This window comes from Anolis carolinensis, chromosome 6 (genome assembly GCF_035594765.1).
Source record: "Anolis carolinensis isolate JA03-04 chromosome 6, rAnoCar3.1.pri, whole genome shotgun sequence".
Lineage (NCBI taxonomy): Eukaryota > Metazoa > Chordata > Lepidosauria > Squamata > Dactyloidae > Anolis > Anolis carolinensis.
In genome coordinates, this window is record NC_085846.1 from 54,515,429 (window position 1) to 54,541,825 (window position 26,397).

The 26,397-nt window shown below is 40.4% G+C and overlaps 1 long non-coding RNA gene across 1 annotated transcript in view; it reads right to left on the reverse strand.

The window, feature by feature from the left end:
• Positions 1–773: 773 nt before the first annotated feature.
• LOC103279166 (uncharacterized) overlaps positions 774–26,397 on the reverse strand; it is a 57,289-nt gene continuing 31,665 nt past the window's right edge. Inside the window, exon 3 of the long non-coding RNA XR_506611.3 lies at positions 774–1,528. This is a non-coding gene — a long non-coding RNA (uncharacterized LOC103279166). The remainder of the gene's footprint in view (positions 1,529–26,397) is intronic.

A 26,397-nucleotide genomic window follows, 5' to 3' on the forward strand; every position in this document is an offset into this window, starting at 1 on the left:
ACTCGTTCAGTCATTTTCGACTCTTCGTGACCTCATGGACCAGTCCACGCCAGAGCTCCCTGTCAACCGTCACCGTCCCCAGTTCCTTCAAGGACAAGCCAGTCACTTCAAGGATACCGTCCATCCATCTCACCCTTGGTTGGCCTCTCTTCCTTTTTCCTTCCATTTTCCCCAGCATCATGATCTTCTCCAAGCTTTCCTGTCTTCTCATGATGTGGCCAAAATACTTCAACTTTACCTCTAATATCCTTCTCTCCAGTGAGCAGCCGGGCATTATTTCCTGGAGGATGGACTGGTTGGATCTTCTTGCAGTCCAAGGCACTCTCAGGATTTTCCTCCAGCACCAGAGTTCAAAAGCGTCTATCTTCCTTCGCTCAGCCTTCCTTATGGTCCAGCTCTCGCATCCATAGGTTACTATGGAGAATACCATTGCTTTGACTATGCGAACCTTCGTTGCCAGTGTGATGTCTCTGCTCTTCACTATTTTGTCAAGGTTGGCCATTGCTCTCCTCCCAAGAAGTAAACGTCTTCTGATTTCCTGGCTGGAGTCTGCATCTGCAGTGATCTTTGCGCCTAATACTGTGTCTTAATTTGTATTATTTACAGGCAGTCTTCAACCTACAGACATCTGACCTACATATGATCCATAGTTAAGAATGAGGGTGAGACAATAGGAAGTGAGAGGAAATCTACCCCCAGGAAGAGAAATTCACTCCTGGAAGAGTTATCATGTGAACAAAGGTGTCTCCAGTGAAGCTTTCTCACCAATCTTTGTTTCCATGACAAGCCAAATTTTTCAATATCCTATAGTCACAGAGACAGAAAGTGAGGTGAAATCTTCTGAAAAGGGACACAAGCAGAAAAAGAAATGTTACAGGGATGTTAACTTTTAAAAAATTGGGCTGGAGTTACACTTAAATAATGTGCCTGTTTTGACATACATAGAAATTCAACTTGAGAACAAATCTACAGAACCTCAGGGAGATAGGGTGGCCTATTAATAAAGTATTATTATATCATAACTTATCTTGTCTGTAACCCAGAGATTGCCTGTATACAAAAGCAACCATTCCCTTCTCTTAGTAGAATGACAAAAGGCAAAAGCTCACTCCTTTCTGGAAGAATATAAAAGAAGCACTGACCCCCTCTACTTTCAACCATGGTGCTACTTCTGACCTTTCGGAATGCCTAGGTGGAGAATGGTGGTGACCAGGGGTGGCCGGCCCCCTAAGGCAACACTGATGTGTTCCCCTCTCTGCAGAATGAACTTCAAGTTATCCACAAGTCACATAAAAATTCATAATTTTAATTCCCAAACCTGTCCTCGACATATACATGAGCATATACAGTACATCATACAAAATTGGCTAGCAATCCCAGGATGATAGGTTTGAGATTTCTTTTGTGTCTTTGTGGGATCAAAATGCTTCCTGAGTTCTAAGTCCAGGGATGAGTCCAAAGGGAAAATTCTGGTATCTTGAGCACATTATGTGGAGATAATTATTTGCAGCAATTGTTCTGTTTCTAGCTGCATAAAGATTAGAGGGAACAGATCAATACACATCCTTAGAATCATTCACTCAAGGTGGATCAGAGAATAAAAATAGATACAAATAAAACATATATAGCTAAAATCATACATAAAGTTATTATATAATGAAATTTTAAAGATAAAAATTGTGTTCCAGAATATAGGAACATGCTTGGAGAAGACACTGCCAAACATGCCTGTGAAGATGGTTGGATTGACAGAAGTACCTCTCCTGCACATCTGTGACGTTGGGAAAGCTTTTATGGGAAACTACAATCTCTAAGATTGACGGAACCCAACCTGTAGAGGATTTTATAGGTTATCAGCAGCACCTCAAATTATGGATGGAAATGGACCAGTAGCCAGCAGTGTTGTTGTAAGAAAAGAGCCATATGCCCTTCTGTAACCCAGCCCATTAATAATTTGTCTACTAAGTGATGAAATATTGATTCTATTGAGACTAAATAAAGCCTACTGGTATTGTAGCTCAGGGATAGGAGAGTGGCACTCAGAGCAATTATGGACTACAACTTTTGCACTGATTGTTCATATTCCATAAATAAAGGAAGAATACTGTATGAGCTTCTCATCCTTCAGGGCCTATGATGTGAAACCCAAAAAACCTAAACTTACACTTTCCAGCTGATGATGCAAGGAACTGCGCAGCAAATAATTCCATTTGTCATAGGAATCTCTTGGGAAAAAACTGTTGAAGAAGTGAAGGCATTTCCAAGATCTTAAAGGGGGGGGGGGGGGGAGAACCAATACAACGAAGATGTGTATGTTTTGTGGTTTTCTCTGACGCACTGTTTAATATTTTGATTGGCAAAGAAAATATGATCTGAAATCATAGAATTTAATGTAACACTAAGTGGTTATTTCAACTAAAAAACCCAGAATTTACTCCATGACTCAAAAGATGATTGTCTGACCACAGCTTCCATTCTGTCTGTATAGAAATGTGGGTGATTAACTACATTTAGGATATTTATGTATTTATTGTTTTATGAGAAATATTGGAAGTATGAATTCAAAGTTCATTTCTCATTCTTAAGAATGTGTCCTCAAGTCTGGTTTAAGTCCCACTGAAAGCAATGGAAGAATTTAGACACAACTAACATCAGACTTGGTGCTTTCAGTGAAACATCACTCAGAACCCTTTTTAGCTGAAATAAAGCCTAAAATGAGGACAACAGGTTTCACGTTGATGTCGTATAAATGACTTTGAACAAGAAGGTGTGTTTGACCTCTTTGTCACCTTTAGCTCAGAAAGCCTGACTTTTAGGAAAGGAATATTAATCACGGTGCAGCTAACTGATGTCATGATTATCATGAGAGTTGATATCTGGTAAAACAGTTAATTTGGAAATCTGTGCTGTGTGGAACCGAGGCATGTTCTGTGCCTTGATGCACTCATTTCAAGGTCTTTTGTGCATAGGCATGCATGCTTCTTCCAATAATTGAGTTTCTTTGGGATGCATCCCTTTCATCAGTATAAGACATTGTGCAGGAACTGATCTGAATACAGCAGGCCATCCACCAGAGATGAAATTTTGGCATAGAAGCCCCTCTAGGCTCTCTTAAAAGTCTGGGATTGGGGCTCTGTGCTCCTATTAGATGTACGTCAGGCTTTCCTTCCGAAGTAAACATCCTCTGTGGTGTGCTCTCACCAAGCCAATTAAAAACAAAGGAAAAGGAAAAAGAGAACATCCCGGACAGGCTAAGCATGAGGACAGGCTAAGCATGAGGTTGCTTGGATGAAATAGGAAGAAGTGGAAGGAATGAAAATGACTCCAAGGCAGGCGTGGCTGGAGGGATAAACATGAATTTACCAGATGGTGGCAGAAATGACTGAATGCATAACAGAGAGAGGAAGGAAAAACAATTCCCTGGAGTCATCATCAGGAACTTACACTGTTGCTAGAAGAGACCTCTAGTTTGACCTTATATTAATATATTTTCTGATATATATTTAGATACAAAATTACATACAGATTTACTCCCTTCCACATACAGAGATGCAATAGGCATCCCTACCCAGAGATGATGAAAAAAGCCAAGATTCAAGGAAGCAGCATCAACAAGCAAAACTATCTTTCCTTCAACTTCTTGATGTTCTTCTGTGGTCTTCTGCCTCTCTGCACTGATGAATAAATAATAAAATGTTTTCATACATGAAGTAAAAGAAGTTCAGATTCCCCACTGAGAGTTTTGGAACAACAATGCATTTTCATTAGGGCATGAGTATAAATTTTGTTTCAGCTTATTTTGATAAGCATTTATTGAACTTTGTCAAAGTTCTTTTTATATTTGGGTTGGAAAAGAATTTAGGATTTTGAAAAATCTGGTAGATGGAAAAAAATCAAAGCCAACACTGTGTCAGTAGAGGCTCAAGACTGTAATTCCTATAATCTAAAACATGTGACTTTGTGAATCCTTATGGAATGAACTATGTTAAGTGCTAAATTAGGGTTGACGTGACTGTCACTATTGTTGCTCCTTTTAGTCTTCTCCTTATTCCTTCTCTCTTGCTACATTTTGAGGCTGCTCCTTTTTAACATATATGAAACAGATGAGTATAACATCATCCTCTTCATGCTGAGAATAACTAGACCTATAAAATTTCACCTGTGATGTGCATGCATTGCTTATTGACTCATGCCAACCATACAAATATTATAAGGTTATTCAAATCAAAGATAACATAATTACTCACATCTAATGCTCATCTTTTTTGGCTAAATTACATGGCTAAAATTGAGTTGCGCATTACATTTGATGAACTTGGCTGGTGACCCAGGGCCCTTCTACACATGCATTAAAACCTGAGAGGAAGCAGGTTAAAAAGGGGGTGGGTGGCTAAAGTGGAATCAGGACAAATTGGGTTAAGAGCTGGAAAACACATGTTTAAAAGGTGCCCTTTTAAACCTGATGCTTCCTGAAAAACATGCACCTTTCCATGTCTGTGTATCCCAGCAGTCATGGAAAACACACGCTTTCCTTCCCTCCTCCCCTCCCAGTGTGGACTCATCCAGAGAACAAGCATTTCTAAAAAGCCTGAAACAACTGATTGACTGATCAGCTGTCAAATGGAGACACTGGTGGCTCAGGGAAGCACAAGTGGAAAGCAAATACAGTTTTCTCAATTTCTGTCTTTTACACTTGTAATGTTAAACAGAACTTGAATTAATAATTGGGGGGAGGGATCTGAGGGAAACTTTTTAAAAAGTCATTGCTCCGTTATGTGTTGGACTTCCTATGCGCATATGAGCACATGCACTGGATGTGCACCATCTGCCCTCTATCTTAATCTGTTTCAGAAAACAGCTGTGAAGATGACGGGGAACTATGTAGCAGGTTTGACAGGTCTGTGTTTGGACTACATTTGAGGTCCTGCATTAAAAAAACCCACTTCGTTGTCCTGCATTTTAGCGCTGTCTGGAAGTGCCCCCAAATATTCCTACCATTAAGCCACAAATCTTGCCTCTTGTGTGGCTCTCAGGGTCTCTAGCCACTCCCCTCCCCCCAGGCTCAGTCCCACGTGGTTCCCAACTGGCCTCATTTACAAGGCCAGCAAACCACCTCCTTCGGTTTTGAAGGCCTTGTGAAAGGGGCCAGTTGGGAATCATGCAAGCCTGGGAAGTTCACTGGTCTCGGCCTGATGGAGGGATGCAGCTTCCCAAATACCCTCATTCATGCTGCCTCCCTAGCACACTATGCCTGCACTGTTGGGTGCATACAATGTTCCCTCACTACTTTGTGGTTCACTTTTCACAGATTCGCTTTTTTGCGGTTTTTCAATAAATTTTAAAAGACTATTATAAATCATTAAAAAATTACAATTTACAGTCTAAGGAAGAGAGGAAGGAGAAGCCAAAGGGAAAGAAAAGGAGCCTAAGCAGCAATGGGAGGAGAAGGAGGCGATTTATCAACACACGATTGGTTGATAAAGACTTAAAATAGTGTATAAATACTAAAATAATGAATAAATATTAAAATAAATATAGCCTCCCTACTTCACGGATTTTCACTTATTGCAGGTGGTCCTGGAACCTAATCCCAGCGGTGAGAGAACACTGTATATTCAAGGGCTAAATCATTTTTGTAATGTACACCTTCAAAATTTGATGGTGAATTATACTCAAATAAATACAGCTCAGTATGGTTTTGCCAATTTCTTCCTTTGAAATACAGCCTACAGCACTTCGTCTTTCTTCCACATTCAAATATTCACTGGGGCTGGATCCTTCTTAGATTCCAAAATCAACAGGATCTGGTATTTAGCCCCCTTTGGCCAGTGATAATGGGAGATATTTTTTAATTGCTAATTGTCTAAAAAGTCAGTTTGATCTCTAGTTTCATACTCAAGACAAAAAAAGCCCTTGAGGTTTGATAAATGTGAATGCAGGAGAAAGCAATCTGATGACTGACAACATTTTTCATCCCTGTCACAAGACTTAGTTGTTTATGTTTCTGAAGTTGGTAAGCTTACACTTTTTATTTTGACAGGTTTTTATAACAGTTTTTAAAAAAGTATATTAGAGGGTGTTGCATTGTTCTAACTGAATGGTGTTAATGGCTTTTTATCATTTTAAACTGCATTTCATTATTTTTATTTGAAGTTAGAATTGTTTTAATACTGTGAATTATTTAATTCAATGTTGTATGTTTTTCATTTCTATGTTCTTTTAAATAGTGAGCCACTTTAGGTTCAATGTTAGGGGGAAAGGTTGGATATTACTACTGCTGCTATTAACAACATACAAAATGATGCATATAGTGGAACTGAATTCCTTAAGAACAGCTTTGCCTCTGAGTCTGCCCAAGACATGCTTGATCTTAAATTCTACCCAAATGAGAGATAAAGACTCTTAAGGAAAAAAAAGGATCTAGCAGCTGAGACTGATACATAACTCATGGATGTTCTTATATGGTTTTTATAAAACACATGTTTAGGCCAAAAAGAATATTCCTTCTTTTTCAGTCGAGGAACATGCTTATGGATTTTGCATTAAGGCAAAACAGAAAGTTCTCATCTCCACTGAGATTAATAACCATACAAAATAATAGATTGCCATGTGTATATTATATACATGACATAGTACTTTCCATTGGGACTTCCATCACAGGAAAAACATGGAACAAGTGCAAATGAAATATTATAGGAAAGAGCACATGGAACCAAAAAAAAAATAATTCCTACAGCCAATAAGATGAAAGGTCACGGGTATCCTCACTTCTTTTTCTCACATAAAAAATAATTGTCTCTAGTATATCATCAACATATCAAGTTAGGACATATGAATCTAATTCCCATCATCGCCAAATCAATAGAGAAATAAAACCATAGGGAAGTCAGATGTTTGTCTGTTTCAGTGAGTTTCCTTTTTATTTAGCCTTCCATGTGCTGAATGCTGCTTATTCAGTACAGGAGTAGAGCAACCAAGAGATAAAGTCAAATTCCCTATCCATTGGAGTGGTACCTGCAATTTCACCTACCTACCTCTAACAAAATATGTTCTCTTTAGGGATTTTATTTTAAATGAAGAAGCAGCAACACTTGTACATAGAGCAATTAGGGACAGAGAGAATCCTGTAGTGCACACCAACTGTCTTGTTTTCACCTTCGTTTTCTACATCTATGTAACTTAAGGTGTTTTCTTCCTGCCTGCCCGTAGAGGTCACTTTTCCCTCCTTCCCAGAAGTCTCTAGTTGTTTTTTTAAATAAATTTTATTTGATACATCCCGACAATTAACAAACTTTTGCCATACAGGTATTATTTCATTATACATTATTCCAAAAGTAAATATTTCTTAAATGACATTATAAATGTTCCATAGATATGTATCACCCACTACTCCTGCACTTCCCCCATTTCCCCCACCCCCCTAGAACAGCAGTTCTAAATATTGTCATTGCATCAGTTTAACCATGTGAAAAACCTGGTTCAAGGTGCTATATTTGTCGTCTCTGTCTATTTTGTCAATTAGCACAGACCATTTCCTGAATCCAGTTCCCTTGACCATATTTGTCTTTTATTTTATCCCACTTTATTATTTCTACATTGGGTTCCATGAGGTCCCCTATCCTTTTGATGCCATTTTCCTTCAGTGCCCTAATTAGATTCCTGAATATCTTGTCCTTATTTTCCAATGTTTCTAATGGGAAAGGGTCAAATTTATTTATTTATAATTTAACAGATTAACAACATTGATAAGCAGGGACCTACTTTTAAGTTTTTAAAGTCTTTTCTGTCTATTCTCGCTCCCATAGACGTTCCCCTTAGCCAACTATTTGCCTTCATTTCTATTTGCACCCATTTTTTTACCCATCCCATTCAAATTCTAATAACTTTGCTAACTGACTTGCCTCATAGTATATTCCCAAAGAGGGAGCCCCCCACCCACCCATTTCTTGTTTACTATAATATAGAAAGTTGGCAATTCTGTTTTTGTTTCCTCCCACTACCAATTTTTGATAGAGTTATCCCACTTCTTCAGCAAATTGTTAGGAATATTCACTGGGAGGGTTTGGAACAAAAATAGGAATTTGGGCAAGATCTTCATCTAGTAAATTTTTAACCTTGTGGATGCTGCTGCTCATTCGTTTAGTCGTCTCCGACTCTTTGTGACCTCATGGACCAGTCCACACCAGAGCTCCCTGTCGGCCGTCACCACCCCCATTTCCTTCAAGGTCAAGCCAGTCACTTCAAGGATACCGTCCATCCATCTTGCCCTTGGTCGGCCTCTCTTCCTTTTTCCTTCCATTTTCCCCAGCATCGCGATCTTTTCCAAGCTTTCCTGTCTCCTCATGATGTGGCCAAAATACTTCAGCTTTGCCTCTAATATCCTTCCCTCTAGTGAGCAGTCGGGCATTATTTCCTGGAGGATGGACTGGTTGGATCTTCTTGCGGTCCAAGGCACTCTCAGGATTTTCCTCCAGCACCAGAGTTCAAAAGCGTCTATCTTCCTTCGCTCAGCCTTCCTTATGGCCCAGCTCTCGCATCCATAGGTTACTATGGGGAATACCATTGCTTTCACTATGCGGACCTTGTTTGCCAATGTGATGTCTCTGCTCTTCACTATTTTGTCAAGATTGGCCATTACTCTCCGCCCAAGAAGTAAACATCTTCTGATTTCCTAGCTGCAGTCTGCATCTGCAGTGATCTTCGCGCCTAGAAATATAAAGTCTGTCACTGCCTCCACGTTTTCTCCTTCTATGTGCCAGTTATCAATAGGCGTAGTTGCCATGATCTTGGTTTTCTTGATGTTTAACTGCAACCCAGATTTTGCACTTTCTTCTTTCACCTTGGTGATAAGGCTCCTCAGCTCTTCCTCACTTTCGGCCATCAGAGTGCATGCATACTTAAGGTTGTTAATGTTTCTTCCATCAATTTTAACTCCAGCCTTGGATTCCTCAAGCCCCACATGTCGCATGATGTGTTCTGCGTACAAATTGAATAGGGAGGGTGAAAGTATGCAGCCCTGCCGTACTCCTTTCCCAATCTTGAACCAGTCTGTTGTTCCGTGATCTGTTCTTACTGTGGCTACTTGGTCTTTATACAGATGTCTCAGAAGACAGACAAGGTGACTTGGTATCCCCATACCACCAAGAACATGCCATAGTTTATTATGATCCACACAGTCGAAGGCTTTAGAATAGTCAATAAAGCAGAAGTAGATGTTTTTCTGAAACTCCCTGGTTTCCTCCATTATCCAGCGGATATTGGCAATTTGGTCTCTCGTTCCTCTGCCTTTTCTGAACCCAGCTTGGACATCTGGCAACTCTTGCTCCATGTATTGCTGGAGTCTGCCTTGCAGGATCTTGAGCATTACCTTACTGGCATGTGAAATAAGTGCCACTGTAAGGAAGTTTGAGCATTCTTTAGCGTTTCCCTTTTTTGGTATGGGGATATAAATTAATTTTTTCCAATCTGATGGCCAATCTTGTGTTTTCCATATTTACTGGCATATGGCATGCATCACCTTGACAGCATTAACCTCCAAGATTTTAAACAGCTCAGCTGGGATCCCGTCATCTCCTGCTGCCTTGTTATTAGCAATACTTCTTAAGGCCCATGTCATCACATCTGGGGCTACTTGGACTAGTCCTCTGTTCCTCCCCAGACTTTGTAGATATATCTAGAAATTTCTTTCCCCATGTGTTAATTTGTTTGCTTATATTTTTCCATAGATGATTATAGTTCATTGATATAATGTTCTTGACATTTTTTGGTATATCTACTCTCAGATATTTCATCTTCTTTTTCCCCAATTTAACTCCCATAATATTTCGAACCTTCTTAAGTTCTTCCCATGTTAGATTTTTATGTAATATCTCTGATTTTCCTAAATTAATTGTGAGGCCCGAAGTTTTTCCAAAGTCCTTGACTGTTTTAACTAATGGTTGTAATGACTTCTCCACCTCCCCTAAAATTATCATAACATCATCAGTGTATAGACTGATCTTGATGTCTTCCTTGCCCTCCTCCTTATATCCTTTAATAACCGAGTTGTTCCTTACTGAATTTGCTAAGGGCTCAATGGCCAGTGAAAAGAGGGCTGGAGAGAGGGGGCATCCCTGTTTGGTTCCCCTGTTGATATTTATTTGTCTAGATTGTGCCCCATTTACTGAGATGCTTGCTTTCTTTCCACTATATAGTTCTTTTATTACCTTACACACTTTCCCCCATATTACTTTCCTCACAGAGTCTGTTCAAATATTTGTGATCTAATGAGTCGAATGCTTTACAGAAATCCAATTTCAATATGAGTACTTTAGATTATTTTTTTCCTGTGGCGTGGTTCAAAATGTTGAAAATATTCCTTATAGGGTCCGCTAATTTCCTGTTTTTTACAAATCTGTATTGGTTTTCGTGAATTATATCAAGTATTATATCCTTCAGTCTGTTTACTAATATTTAGTAAATATTTTGTAGTCCACATTACATAGGAATATTGGTCTATAAGAGTTCGTATCTGTTTCATCCTTATTTGGTTTTAAAATTGTTAGAATTTCAGAGAATTTCCAGGAAATTGGTACTTTTTGCCTCTCCATTATTTCACTAAACAGTGTAAATAGGTTGGGAGTAATTTCCTCTTTGAATATTTTATAAAATTTTGTTGTGAAGCCATCTAGCCCAGGTGATGAGTTTGCTTTTAGGCTTTCTATTGCTTTTTCAATTTCTGATTTAGTTATTGTGCTATTTAGATTGGATTTTGACTGTGAATTTATGATTTTTTTCCAAGAGGCCAACTCGTTTGATTAAGTCTTTACCTTCGTAAAGTTTTTCATAGTAACTAGCCATAATCTCCCTGATTTCCTTATCTGATGATCTCAGGTGTCCTCTATCATCTTTCAGCTTAAGTATTCTGTTTCTAGCTTGTTTTGATTTTAGGACACTAGCCAGTCTTTTCGAGTTATTAATTGAATTAATTTTTTAACCCATAGGTATTTTTATGGTCTCTATTTTGTCTAAATTCTCCAGTTGATGTTTTTCCTCTTTCCAGCTTGTCTTATTTCCGACAGTTGGATTTTTTTTTGGAAATGTAGGAATGCATCCTTTACTTCTGATCTTTTTCTCTCAAATGTATACTTTTCTTTTCTATTGATTCCTATTTCCAATGAGATACAAGTTCCCCTTATGGTTGCTTTAAAATCATCCCATAAAATCTCTTCTTTTATTTGTGGTTGTCTGTTAAATCAAAAGAATTATTGAATTATTTAATCACCTTGTCATAAAGGCCAGGCGAAGTGTTCAACTTTGACTGGCTTCCAGTGAGGAAAAAGGGAGCAGTGGGGTGAATCTGTTGCTCAGCTATACCTCCCTCTCACAATGTTTTCCCCATCACATCACCCTCATGGGGAGGCCCTGTACTGGCTCCACAACACTTTTACCCTCATTGGGGGAGGAGCCACAGGTGACTTTGTCTGAGGGCTGCCATGGGGTTCCGTCCCACAAGAAGGCTCTAAATGTCCTAAGACGTTTATTTTGAGCCTTGTGATGAGATCGCATGTCAAAGCACCCTAGTCACAGAGTTCTGTGGTTTGTTTTTTTAAAAAGTTGACCCTGCAGGTTTACTCCAATTTGCTTTAGGTCACTGTTTGTCTGGGCCCAAACTTTCAGGCCGGATTCTTTCAGCCGGAAAGGACACTACCTTTTAACACAGAATCTTTCCAAGCCATAGCTACATTTCAATATATGACCAATATTTTAATGCTCTTTGGCAGAACATGCATAAAACATTTTAACTTTCTTCACAGGACTCAGACTAAAGGCCAAATGACAAAATCTTGACATAAAAAATCATTAAATTTATATTCATGATATCCATGCAAATAAAAAAAATTACATAGGGACATAAAACTCACTTGTATGAGATTAAAAGATGAATGTGAAATACAGTTTCCACATTTGCATTATAAAAGGATATTAGATATTTCCTTTAGAAGTTTTATTATGCTCTCCAGATGCTTTCAGATATCATACTATTTCCCTACACCTCTTAATCAGTCTGTGGCATTGTGGAGATTTATGAGAAAATCCAACTTTGAAAATGGGACTCATAACAAAACTATCCAACTTGGACAGTAATTTTAAGACTGAAAGGATCAGACTGCCCCACCCCACCTGACCCTGAATGGAAGATGACCAAAACAATGACAAACTTTTCCATTTTAGATTAATGGAATGGGTGGATCTGCAAGTTAGATAACTCAAAATAACCATTCAGCTAAAAATGTATTCAGAGGTAGCTGTGCTAGCCGTGCAGCAAAAATACAACAAAATACAAAATAGACAAAACTGTATTAGGCCACTTAACATGCAAACTGCACACAAATTTCCACTGATTTCTTCATATTGCAAAGATGTTAAAATTATACAAGAAAAGTATAGTGGTGATGTCAGAGTCACATGCCGACATTTTATCTCAGATGTTAATTTTGTTGTCAGTTAAGGTGGTCTGGAGGTATCCCAATTCAGAGAGGGGCTACCCTTCTCCCGCTTTTTCATTTGGACTACAATTGGTGAGTTTTACCTATGCAACATCTATTTTTTCCAAATGTAATTGTTCTTGAGAAATGCAATGTTCTCTACCTAAGAAAGGGGCAGTTAGCATTGCACTGGAAAGTTTACCAGGGAAGTGATTTTGTTGCTTTATTGTATTACATTCAACTGAAGGTGTAATGGATTTGGTGGAGCTTGCTTCTACATAAACCTGCAACACAATGCAAACCAGTATTAGGATACAGGATTCTGTATACAAATACCATATTTGGCGGAGCAACCCCATTATACTAATAGAAACTTTGGAGAGGTTGATTAATTTGAACGTGCCATTCACCCAAATGGGACCAGAAGTTAACACAAAATAGCAAAAGCAAAATACTGTATATAAAATCAATTCAATTAAAATACTAGTTTTAAGACATTCATTTGTTTGAAATACATAGAATCAGCACACAAATTATATGCCCTCTATCTTAAATAGTTAAATCTGGAGGCCTGTTTAAATAGAAAGGTTTTGCCTACCAGATAAAAGAAAGCAAGAATCGGGCAAAGAAAACTTCCCTCGTGACAAGAAGAACCACTGAGATAGTTTTCGCTCGTGTCCTTCCAAGAAGAGCCTGAGAGTGTGGTGGAATGGAGAACAATCCCTTCCCCAATAACTTGGATAGACTCAAATAAATAGATAGATGGATAGATAGATAGTATACAAATACAAGTTTGGAGAGGCAGCCTTTGTCATATTGAGGTAGGCAGGCCTAACATTAAACCCTTTTCAGCACAATTGACAAGTGCAATGTTTTGCAAACTCTGGTCTTCCAGGTGTTTTGGACTTCAGCTCCTAGAATCCCTGAACATTGGTCAAGGCAGCTGACATACTTGTGGCTGCTATTTACATAACAACAAAAATCTGCTTGTTAATCAGTATCAAGTAATTAAATTCACCCCCCCCCCCCCCAGCAACAGCACAATGGATTAAACCCTAGTGCCAGCTCCCCATGCAAGGACATGAAAGAAGCCTCCAACAGCATAATGTCCCCGCAGACAGCCAATTCTCTACACCAGAAGTGACTTGCAGTTTCTCAAGTCGCTCCTGACACAAAAAAAGTAATTGAATTAAAGTCCATGGTCAAAGTATGAGAACAGCAATTGAAACCTATATTACAAAGTTGCCACATGGATCAGCAAGCTCACAGTTGTGAACTGTTGAAAGCACTCGTCGTCGTCTCACTCGTTCAGTCATTTTCGACTCTTCGTGACCTCATGGACCAGTCCACGCCAGAGCTCCCTGTCGGCCGTGCTGCCCCCAGTTCCTTCAAGGTCAAGCCAGTCACTTCAAGGATACCGTCCATCCATCTCGCCCTTGGTCGGCCTCTCTTCCTTTTTCCTAACATTTTCCCGAGCATCATGATCTTCTCCAAGCTTTCCTGTCTTCTCATGATGTGGCCAAAATACTTCAACTTTGCCTCTAATATCCTTCCCCCCAGTGAACAGTCGGGCATTATTTCCTGGAGGATGGACTGGTTGGATCTTCTTGCGGTCCAAGGCACTCTCAGGATTTTCCTCCAGCACCAGAGTTCAAAAGCGCCTATCTTCCTTTGCTCAGCCTTCCTTATGGTCCAGCTCTCGCAGCCATAGGTTACTATGGGGAATACCATTGCTTTCAATTTGCGGACCTTCGTTGCCAGTGTGATGTCTCTGCTTTTCAGTATTTTATCGAGGTTGGCCTTTGCTCTCCTCCCAAGAAGTAGACGTCTTCTGATTTCCTGGCTGCAGTCTGCATCTGCAGTGATCTTCGCATCTAGAAATATAAAGTCTGTCACTGCCTCCATGTTTTCCCCCTGTATTTGCCGGCTTTTGCACTTTCTTCTTTCACCTAGGTGATAAGGCTCCTCAGCTCTTCCTCACTTTCATCCATCAGAGTGGTATCATCTGCATACCTAAGGATGTTAATGTTTCTTCCAGAAATTTTAACTCCAGCCTTGGATTTGTCAAGCCCCGCACTTCGCATGATGTGTTCTGCGTACAAATGGAATAGGTAGGGCGATAGTATACAGCCCTGCCGTACTCCTTGAAAGCATTTAGTGATATATATATATATATATATATATATATATATATATATCTCACTAAATGATGAAACTATGTGGTATTTGTTTATCCATACTCTACCTCATTCACATAGCTGGGACTCAACGTAATTCACAAAATTAATTGGACACTTGTAAACATAAAGTTTTAAAACGAAATTAAATCATCAATAGAATGAAAAAAAACACATTTAAAATGCATCAATCAAAGGGTAAAAGAATGTGAAAAATAGTATAGGATTAATCAAAGCCCTCTTTCTGAAAACCAAGCACCTTGCAAAAGTCTGTGGGATTAAAAAAAGTTTTCACCTGCTAATGGAAGGACAACAAGGCAGTAGCCTTTCTCTCCTTTCAAGTAAGGTAGTCCCGACAGCAAAAGCAGTCACTTGAGAAAACTCCCTCTTAGGTTCCCACTAGGTGAACCTGTAAGGGTGGAAGGACAAAAAGAAAGGCCTCCTTCAAAGATTCCAGAGTACAGACAGGCTCATATGGAGGAAACAATCCTTCAGATCATCTGAACCTAAGCCATATGCGGCTTTACAAGTCATAACCAGTGCTTTGAATTTTATCCAGAAACAGACAAGCTATCAGCGGAGCTGTTGTAAAAAGGAAATTGTGTAGTTGTATCTTTTAACCAGCCCCACTTTTAATGGCCTGGCTGCAGTTCTTTGGGCCTGAAATTTCTAAACATTCTTCAAATGCATTCCCATATAGAGTTTGTTACAGTAATCCAAATAGGATATAACTAAGGCATGTATCATAATGGTCACATCAGAAGTTTTTTAATCGTGTCAGAAGTGAATTGAGACAAGTCACTTCTGGTGTGAGAGAATTGGCCATCTACAGAGACAATGCCCAGGGGACGGCCAGATGTGTTACCATTCTGTTGGGAAGCTTCTCTCATGTCCCCAACAGAAGCTGTGAAATTGGTATACTAGCTTTCACTGTGAAAATGAAACCTAACCAACCACAGAAAATGGAGCATTCAGAAGAACACTCAAACTGTGAACCTTAGGACCTCGTCCTACTCATCCTGGGCTCCATTTCCATGCACTGTGGAAACGGAGTCCCACATTACATAAGGCCACTTCCGGTGAGACTCCACGGGACTATTTTTCCACAGTGCATGGAAATGGAGCCCAGAATGAGTAAAACGAGATCCTAAGGTTCACAGTTTGAGGAGTCAGGTGTTACTTGACTCCAAATATCTGAAGACAGCAAAAGACAAGGGAAAGACGGGGAAAGGATGTGAGAGGGCTGGCCATCCCAGAACACAGACCTCAACGGTAGGGAATGAAATAGGAGAGTGCTTTTCCTCGCTCATGGCATGAAGTTCTTAATCTGTGGGTCAGAATGTAACTCCATCTATCATTGGCTGAATCTCTATTCCCTGATTTGGCTTCTGTGTGACCAGGAGCTGCTCTGTATTACCTGAAATAAGCTTCATTTTTTGCCTTCATCCTACCCATTAATATTGACAGACATCAGTTTAAAATCAAAACAATTTCCTTTGATTTAGAAGGAAAAGAAAAATTATGATTACATACAAGCACAAAGGTATACTGCTTAGGAGCCAATTGCAATGAGGGGTAGGATACAAGTGAAATAAATGAATACCAATGCGTAATTATATCCTTTTAAAATAGCAATATATACAATTAAACTAAAACACTCATTATGGCTTTTTATTACAAAATATTTCATCAGAAGCATGATGTGTAATTCTTTATTGGCAGACGTACAAACAAGGGTGGGATAGGAAAAATGTAAAGGTTGGTGACAAATACAATGAAATGCAAGAAAGAATGTGCTCTAGGTTTTAGACAGACTTTTAAAGGAGGTTATGTGTTAAACCCTAACAGAAAATAATTTCAGCATTTTGGAATGTATCTTTTTTATATATATAATGAATGCAGTTTGACATCATTTTAAGTGCCATGGCTCAATGTGAAATATGCGAAATTGCATTAATTCTACAGTGTAGATGCAACCTTTGATAGCTCTTTTACCACCTCATCACATGGTGAGAAGGAAACGTCATAGCATGCTGCCAGGATGCTTCTTCAACAGAGCCCACCGGATGCCATCATATGACATAAGACTACTTCTGGTGGAGCTCTGTAGAGGACGTATCCTGGAAGTGTGCTAGGACACTTCCCTGAGTACATGGAAAGCTTCCTATTTTCCATGGAGAAGAACAGGTGGAATCTGGGCAACGATGTTTCCTCCAGTGGGATAAGGTGAGGGATACAGCGGTCAATTCGGGGCATGGGGCAACAGTTTCCCCCCATTGACCCATGGATTTGCCACACTGTATAATGAATCCCACCTCTGCCACATGGATTCGGACCTCAGTGTGATGAGGTCCCTAAAGATTGGATTAAAATCTGGTAGATGAACAACCACACTGCCATAGAAGACACTGTCCTCGATAGTTAGCAATCAACAGGGTTTCTATTCCTTAACATCTGTATTGCAGAAAGGTCATTATCATTAGGCGATCCCTCGTAGTTCGAGGACGATGGTCTTCCACTTCGGAAGACACCTGTGAGTGATTTTTTTTAATGTGTGGAGGTTGGTGCACGGCCGGTCAACACACAGTCTTCACAGATTGAGGTTCCAGCAGTGGTGTGATTAACACAATGAGAGTGGCTTCTCAGTCTGTTGCAGCCTTCTTCTGCCTTCACAGCCGTTGTAATATGTATGTATGTATTTATTTATTTATTTACAGTATTTATATTCCGCCCTTCTCACCCCAAAGGGGACTCAGGGCGGATCACATTATAACACACATAGGGCAAACATTCAATGCCCATAAACACATCAAACAGAGACAGAGAGAGACACGCAGAGGCAAGATAACCTTCTTCTGAGGGGATGTTCGATTCTGGCCACAGGGGGGAGCAGCTGCTTCATCATCCACACTGACGGCACTTCCTCATACCAGGTCGTAAATTAGTTAATCTTGCCTCCCCACTTTTTATAAGTGGTACCTTATCTCCTACTTGATAGATGCAACTATCTTTCGGGTTGCTAGGTCAGCAACGAGCAGGGGCTATTTTTTATTTTTAATTGACGGGTGCTCACCCCGCCACGGGCTGGCCTCGAACTCATGACCTCATGGTCAGAGTGATTTAAGGCAGCTGCTCAACAGCTGCGCCACAGCCCGGCCCCAATATGTACCATGTTATCCTCCCCCTGCTCCGCCATTGAGGTCTTTGGGTCTTCCGATTGTGCTTGGTCTGGAACCTTCCCTGCGGCCACTCCTGGGAGTGCATGACTCTAGTGGTTGTGCCCACAGGTTCATCGGAACACGCAAGCCCCCTCACCATGACAAGGTGACAATCCATCGAGGGGGGCAGAAAGGTATTACACAGTTCTCTCTATGCTATGAACAGCTGCTCTTGCTACATTTGGCCAGTGTAAGTGGATGTAGAACAGGCATGGGTAAACTAAGGTCTGGGGGCTGGGCACCTACCTCAGGCCCTCCTCATTTTCCCTGTCCTCTTAGCATAAGGATGCCTGCTGCATCCTTATGCAGAAAGGACGGGGGAGGAAGGCACGCAGCAGCTGAGAGCCCTCTGGAGCGCTCTCAGCCACCACATGTCTCACCCTCTTCCTGGCATAAGGACAGTGCGTGTGACCCTGTACTTATGCCGGGAGGACAGCTCGAGAAAGGCATGCAGTGGTTAAGAGCCCTACTGAGCGCTCTCAGACACTGCCCATCTCTTCCTTCTCCCAGCATAATGCTGAGAGGACAGCCTGAATATCTAGGGAGGAGTATTGGGGAAGAGGACTGGGGCAATCATTACATATCTCATTTTCCTCCCGGCATAAGGATGGGGTGAGCATCCCTGTGCTTATGCCAGGAGGACAACCTGAGAATGACCAGGGCCCTGCTCTACCCCCTCCTGGTCCCTCCTTCTCCCAGGCCCGGCCCACCCAGCGTGTCCCACAATGTGCCCCCAAGGCAGAAAAAGGTTTGCCGATGCCTGAGGTAGAAGGAAAGGGGGAGGATTTAATTTCATTTAGCATAGTTCCCAAAACAGAGTGACACAAGAAAACCAATGAGCTAAGCAGTAAATATATATGTATGGATGCATTATAATTATTTCTAACCCATCTTTAAGGACACAACCTTTCCAAGGCTGTTTACAAATAAATCATACAATGATATCTTACTGTCAGATGTACAAAAATATAGCAAGAACCTTCCCACAGGTCAAACATCACCCTGCCTTTCCTTCTTGAATCAGTGAAGTACAGTGTTCCCAAGCCCCAACTCATCCATTCCATCCAGAAAGATATCACATGCATAGCCACTTAAAAGTCCTGAAAAATAAACAGGGTGGCTGGAGATTTTTTTAAAGAGCAGCATTTTACATTTTTCTTCATTCCAACTACAGTGGTTCACAACTTCCCCAAGCAAGTGTCTTACACTTATAGCACAAGATAAACAATAGCATGATTAATAGAGCTTGAGAGATATGTGAAAATGATGGGAACTGAGAAAGGAATGCTATTCTGAATATTTGGTTGGAGCATGTGTCCTTTTTGTCTAGCCAGTCTTTACAAGGAAGCATTCCTTGATGGAAAAAAGAAATTTTGCAAAAGGAGATCCATTCAATTGGAATTAATACAACTTCAAAATAGCTATCACCCAAAATAAAATATATTGACATGGATTGCTCAGAGCCATATACAAACCACCACCACCATAACAACACAGTAAAACAGTAAGGGACACATTCAGGAATATAGCAACCTGTTTTCTTTTGGCCCAGGCAAATGCTACTCTTAACTATGCTGAAACTGCAGACATGAAATGATCGATTATCAACAGACAGCTGCAGTTTTTTTTTCTCCACAGTTAATTTTGCTCATCATGGATGCAAGTTGGATGCAACTTTTTGCTCAGCTCCAAAGAGGAAGACAGTTACATCTGCACTGATGCCATCTGTACTGTGGTTCCTGTCCCCATCATATTCTAGTTCTTTCAAACATGGTGCAAATAACTGGAATCAAATTTAAAAAATAAAGGATTATACATTTGTTCCCTCACCAACTTTGGCTAAGTAAATTAGCAGAATACCTCCAGCAAGTTATTATTCCACATGAAAATAAAGTGATATGTTTGACTTATTTTCTTTTGTGCTCCAAAACAACTGCTTTTTCTCTTGCTTCCCTTTCTTTTCCCTTCATGAACACTTTTGTTTATCTCCAGCAAGGAATTTCAGAATTTGTTCATCACAGGTCTGGTCTATCAGCAATTAATTTTTGTTGCAAAACCTGGATAATATGAATTAAATGACCACTAATATTCTCAGTGAGACGTAGGGTATTTTTGTTAGCTATTTATTGTGATGGTGATTAATTATAAATCCTATAGCACATCCTGAAGAAATCTATTTATGATGACAATGATTAATTACAGGGTTTCCCTAACTGAGAAATCATTCTTTAGGTGCTCCTGTTTCAGTCAAGCTTGTAGTCACTGGATGATATTAATAGACTGTGTAGTTATTATTACTGTATGGTTCTTTGGCCTTAATTGGTGAGCCCACAAGTGAGGTCTGCAGTCCTGACATTCTTTAATTATTTTATTATGCTTTTCCATTACTTTGTTGGAATTAAGTGCATGTGACCTCATTCTGCCTATTTTTAAAGCATACACTTTCTCATGTTGCTCCAGCATTGAGCCGGAGCATACAAAGGGCACAGACAATGCCTTCTCTAGAATGACAAAAATGATGTCCCATCTAAGTAGGATGTGGACACCCATTTGGAAATGTTGGAAAATAGGAGGCTTTAGGAAGATAAAAACTCTTCTTCATCAGAACATGAACAATAGTTTAAACTAAAGAACAAGCCAAGAAACAGCAAGATTAAATCAGACACTATTTGTTTTAATTATTCCCACAGGTACACTTTACTGTCTTTACTACATGTAAGTAAACTTTCATTATATTCTAGCTGAGGTCCTCCTCAGGCTTTTTCTTTTCTTCTTTTCTGTTATTCTATTGTATTGCATGGGAGCAGAGCATTAAGGATTATGCTATCGTTATTACCGTAGTACTTGTATGGGAGACCACCAATGAGTACCAGGTGCAGTAAATTATTATTCAGAGGAAGGATCTGGCAAAACTACCTCTGAGTATTCCTTGCCTAGGTTACCCTATGAAACCCAGTCAACAAATAATTTGATGGGCACATATATACTGAACATTTTGGTCAGCATCAATATGAATCTGTTCCATTCAGCCTTTCCCCTGAATTAGGGACACTGAGAGCAATGGACTGGTTCCCAACCAGAACTGGACTCAACTGTCCTAACTGCCATCCCACGTTCCCTGAGCTTGGGTGGCCTGGGGACACAGGATGCCAGTCCCCAGTCCCCCTCCTATCCCCCGTATTGCAGCAGTTTCCAGCTGTTACATGCTACTTATCGTTCACCACACCCTTATTCTGACATCAGGCAAAGTCATGCACGTGCTGGAAAGGAAGAGAAGGGAAGAGGCGGTGGTTCCTCCTTTTCCCTTTCCCCTCTTTCTCAACACGTCATCACTCTGATGTCAGAGCAGTTGTTGGGGGTAAGGTAGGTGGTGTGCTGTGGCCAGGGTCAGCTACAACCTAGGGGGTGGAACTTCTAAGATGGCTGCCCAGTGACAGTGAACTGAGTTCAGTGTGGATGGATAGTAAGGATTCCCTCCTTCCTCTGAGGTAATTGAGGGAGTCACTACTCTGCAGTGGTTGTTAGGACTCCAGCTGGACCCAATCTGGTGTCCAGCATGCCAGATTGGGCCCAAATTTTGGTCAGTGTAGAAGGGGCCACACACAATTCAACCGTTAGAGAACTGGCCAAGCAGTCTATATTTTTGTTGAACAATGATTACAAGATTTTTTTCTTGCAATGTTAGCGAAAACTGAAAAAAGTGTCACAAACTTTAATACATGAGAAATGAGCAGGATTTTTACCAAAAAGATCCTCTGTGTTGTGGACATTTTAAAATACTACAATGGCCATAGTGAAAAGTAGGTTGCTTTGAATTTTTAGATGCTGAAAAAGTATTTGATAATATATCATGGCTGTTTCTGGGGGCTGTCATAGAAAAAATAAATTTTGGACCAAATTGCCAAGAATGGATTAAACAGATCTATGGCAAGCAAAGTGCTCAAATCCTGATTAATCAAGAATTGACAAAATAATGTAAAACATAGAAAGAAACTAGTGTTGTGACTCAGCAACAGCATAGCCTGCAGAGCCAGAGTGAAGATGAAGAAGGGGATTCTGGGTTTCAGATACAAGAGTCAAATGATGGTATGGGGATGGGAATTATACAGGCTCGAGAAATGCAGCTTGAGGATGAACTTTTGAACCAGCCTGTCATAGATAACAGCCAGGATGACATTCCCATGGGAAATAATGAGCCGGAGATGTCTCAGCCTCCCAGTTCAGTTCAGGTGCGAGATAATGAGGTAGAAGGCCTTGAAGAAGCGCCATCACTATCTAGAGCAGATCGCTTGCAATGGAAAGGAATGTCTCAGCCTCATCGTAGTTTGAGGTTGGCTGGGAAACGAGAGGCCTCTGAAGGAAAAAGTAGTGCATTTTTGGGTTGCTTTTAAAACTGTGTGTTTTGAGACAGATCTTTGTCAAAGCAAATCCTCGCTTCATCTGTGTGGATGTCCATGCTTCCATGCCTTAGGGATTCTCCTGTTCCTGGATCTTTGTAACCTTTGGACCTTTGTTCTTTTGGATTTTGGACTCTTGTTTTGCCTATGGATTATTAGATTTATTGCCTCCTGTTTTGCTTATGATCTAATGGATTTCACTGACCCCTTTACCACAACTTTGGTAACTTTTTATCTGCCTGCTTTGATTTATATATTTGCTTTTGCTCAATAAAACTACAAAAGACTACCTTCTGTGTGTGGCTTGGTGTCAATAGCAAGGTGAACTATTCTGAGGACAACTAGACAAAGATATCCTCTTTCACCATTGTTATTTTTAAGGGTGATAGACATATTAAATAGAGCAATAAGAGTCAAAAAGGACAAAGGAATAAATAGAACACCTAAAAATTATACATTAAATGCATTTGTGAATGATTTGGTGAAAATTTTAGAAGATCATTTGCATATAGTTTGACTTCCATCTTGAAGAAATATAGAGAGAAATCAGGATTCAAAATCAATAAAGAGATGGTAAAGACATCAAAACCAATGTTTGTCTTTCTCCATTCTTTTACATGGAGAAAGACAAAATGACCTAAGAAGATATAAAGAAAGCATTGTTTGTATAGCCTTTGGGGAGGAGATACTCATCATCCTGAGTCTTGGAGCACTCTAGTGACCTCTTCACATGGGTTTTTTTGGCCCCTTTTTCTATTTGTCAACAGAGCCTGCTGAGTGTCATCAGATGACGCTGGCTTGGCCTCACCCACATTCCTCCTGAAGTGGAGGGGAAGTGATGCAAGAGGTTCCTCCTCCATGACAGAGAGGAAAGTGTTTTTCAGGTAGCTCCTACCCTTACTTTGCTCTCCTTTCCCCCATATGTTGGAGGAAAAGGCAATGGAGCAATGCACATTGCTGGCCTTTTGCCAATGCGCCTTGTCCTGTCCCCACCATATGGTGGGGGAAGGGGGATGGGTGTGCAGGGTGCAACTCCAAAAAAAATGGCACACCATGTGAAAAAGTCCTAAATTAAGATTCCACAGATACTACCATTCCTTGTAATATCTGGGATAATATTATTATTAAGTAAATCAGGTGGCCATCAAAAGCTTTGGCGCCAGAGAACTTCAATAAATACTTTTCAACATGATGTCCTTCGGATGCATAACAATGGTTTCAAAGGAGATTCCAGCTGAACATTAGGAAGAATTTCCTAACTGAGAGCCGTTCAGCAGTGGAACTCTCTGCCCTGGAGTGTGGTGGAGGCCCCTTCTTTGGAGGCTTTTCAACAGAGGCTAGAGGGTCAGCTGTCAGGGCTGCTTAGAATATTATTTTTCTTCTTCTTGGCAGGGGGTTGGACTGGATGGCTCACAGAGTTTCTTCCAACTCTGATTCTATGACTCTGTACTTAGTAACTACTCAATAAAAAAGTATGGGCATGCTTATTAAGAAAGAATGTTTCTAGGCCTAGAGTGCCTTAACTTCTGTTCAAGGGTGCAATGCAGAGCCGGTCTGTCTTCTGATGCTGCTTGAGTTAAAGAGTTTCTTGGGTTCCACAATGCCTGGAAAGCAGGGGGAGCAATGGATGTATTTGTGTGTGGGGGGGAGGGGAGTATGGTTAAGGCGATCCCACTGTAATTATACGTTGCTTTAAAAATGCATATAAACAGAAACCAAAAGGGAATCTTTTTCATATTGGAAACTAGCAGCTTTGGTTACATGAGACTAAAAAGTCTTTTTTATTTGAAAAGCCAACACATACGGCTTTGTTAGGGAAACTCTGAGCTACACCCAGCAGACTTGAAGGCTCCTGTGTTATCAGCAAGCTATTTCCTCTTTCCATATAGTTTTCCTTATTTATTTATTTCTTCAAAATGTGATGCAAACAAATTCAGCAAAGTGGCTCAATGAGGTGTGATTTTCTGTGACAACTGCCATATCGAGGTAATGGAAATTTCACAGGAGCCTTGAAGAACCAAAACTAAAGGAGTAGGCAGGAGGTGGAGGACGGTTCCTATCCAAACTGCTCTCTGTTTCCCATTTTGCGCCGATAGATTCCACTAAACTTTGCTCCCATTGCCAGACTGTTAATTCAAGAATGACTGAAAGTGCGTGGTTTTGGTTTCCCCTTTAAAGCTTAATAATTAATTTATGCTATTTGTAGCACACATAATCTGTGACTGGAGAGACAATAGTAGTTGCAGGGAGGCAGTGGGGAGAGATCTCACAGCTTGTTTTGTTCTTTGTTTTGATAAGAACTGCTATTTACAAAAGCAGAGCTATAACATTAGCAATAAATAACACATCTGGGGGAAATTGGTGGACATATTCCTGATTAAAACACATGAAGCCACATGTAAAAAAAGCTGCCACACATACATGAAGGAAGTCACAGTAGTGCCTTTTGATTAGGGATTCGTGAAAATTTTGTTTCAGTTATCACAATTTGCAAATTCTCCAGATGTATGCAGAACCAGAAACAACATAATAATCCATCTAACTGCAAAATTTGAAGTGCTTAGTTTTTTAAAAGCCGCACTAAATCTCTGTATGTGAGCATGTTTATTGAAAAATTAAAGCTGCCATCTCTTTATTTATGAAAGGCTCCCTGTTTTTAATGCCCATATGTGAGACTAATATAGTACATTCATCTCCATATTAAAAAAATTTAGCTAAGCAATTTAGCCAAAAAAGGTGTGCATCATAATTGAGTAAATGCAGTATATTTACTATTGTCTTTATCTATGAAATGTTTAAATATAAGCATTACTAATGGGTCTTCCCACAGTGCTTGCATAATGACAATTTCCCAGTGTCTCTCTGGCCCTGATTAGATTAGATAGATAGATAGTAGGCTTGATCGATCCATGAAAAATTTGATTCTAAACTCGTTTCAAAACTAGAGGGGGCATTTTTTCGTTTTTGTTGCTAATAACGAATTTGGCCCCCAAAATTTTTCGAAATTAACGAAAATTCGTTATTTTCGAAATTAATTCGTTAATGGCGGACGCGCATGCGCGGTGGCCCAAAAACAGCCCAAAGGGGGGGGACTTAGGGGGCTCTCCCGCCCTCATTTTTTGAGTGATCTTCTTCAAACTTGGTACAGTGGTAGAACACATTTAACACTGATAGCTCACCAAAATGTGGAACGTTTCCCTTATCCTCTGATTTTTGGCAAATTTTCATAGCTTTTATAATAAACCATTTTTTAATAATTGCAGAAATCTGTTCCTGGTTTGAAAGTCTTATTTCCTGTTAAATTGGGTTGTCTTTACTGTGAAAGTCATTGCTCTACTTCAGAAAGTTTGTTTTTGTGGCTGAAACTTTGTTAAATTGGTGTAGTCCCCAGCTGAGACACAAGCAGCCCCGCTTGTGTTTGAGAGCGGTGAAGGGACAAAGGCACCCCCTTCTTTCCCCAAAAGGAGTTGTATTTTGTACAGGGAAGTATGGGATATGCAACTCTTTCCCAAACTTGGCTTAGGATTATCAGGAAGCGTCCCCGGCTGAGACACAAGCAGCCCCGCTTGTGTTTGAGAGCGGTGAAGGGACAAAGGCACCCCCTTCTTTCCCCAAAAGGAGTTGTATTTTGTACAGGGAAGTATGGGATATGCAACTCTTTCCCAAACTTGGCTTAGGATTATCAGGAAGCGTCCCCGGCTGAGACACAAGCAGCCCCGCTTGTGTTTGAGAGCGGTGAAGGGACAAAGGCACCCCCTTCTTTCCCCAAAAGGAGTTGTATTTTGTACAGGGAAGTATGGGATATGCAACTCTTTCCCAAACTTGGCTTAGGATTATCAGGAAGCGTCCCCGGCTGAGACACAAGCAGCCCCGCTTGTGTTTGAGAGCGGTGAAGGGACAAAGGCACCCCCTTCTTTCCCCAAAAGGAGTTGTATTTTGTACAGGGAAGTATGGGATATGCAACTCTTTCCCAAACTTGGCTTAGGATTATCAGAAAGCGTCCCTGGCTGAGACACAAGCAGCCCCGCTTGTGTTTGAGAGCAGTGAAGGGACAAAGGCACCCCCTCTTCTTTCCCCAAAAGGAGTTGTATTTTGTACAGGGAAGTATGGGATATGCAACTCTTTCCCAAACTTGGCT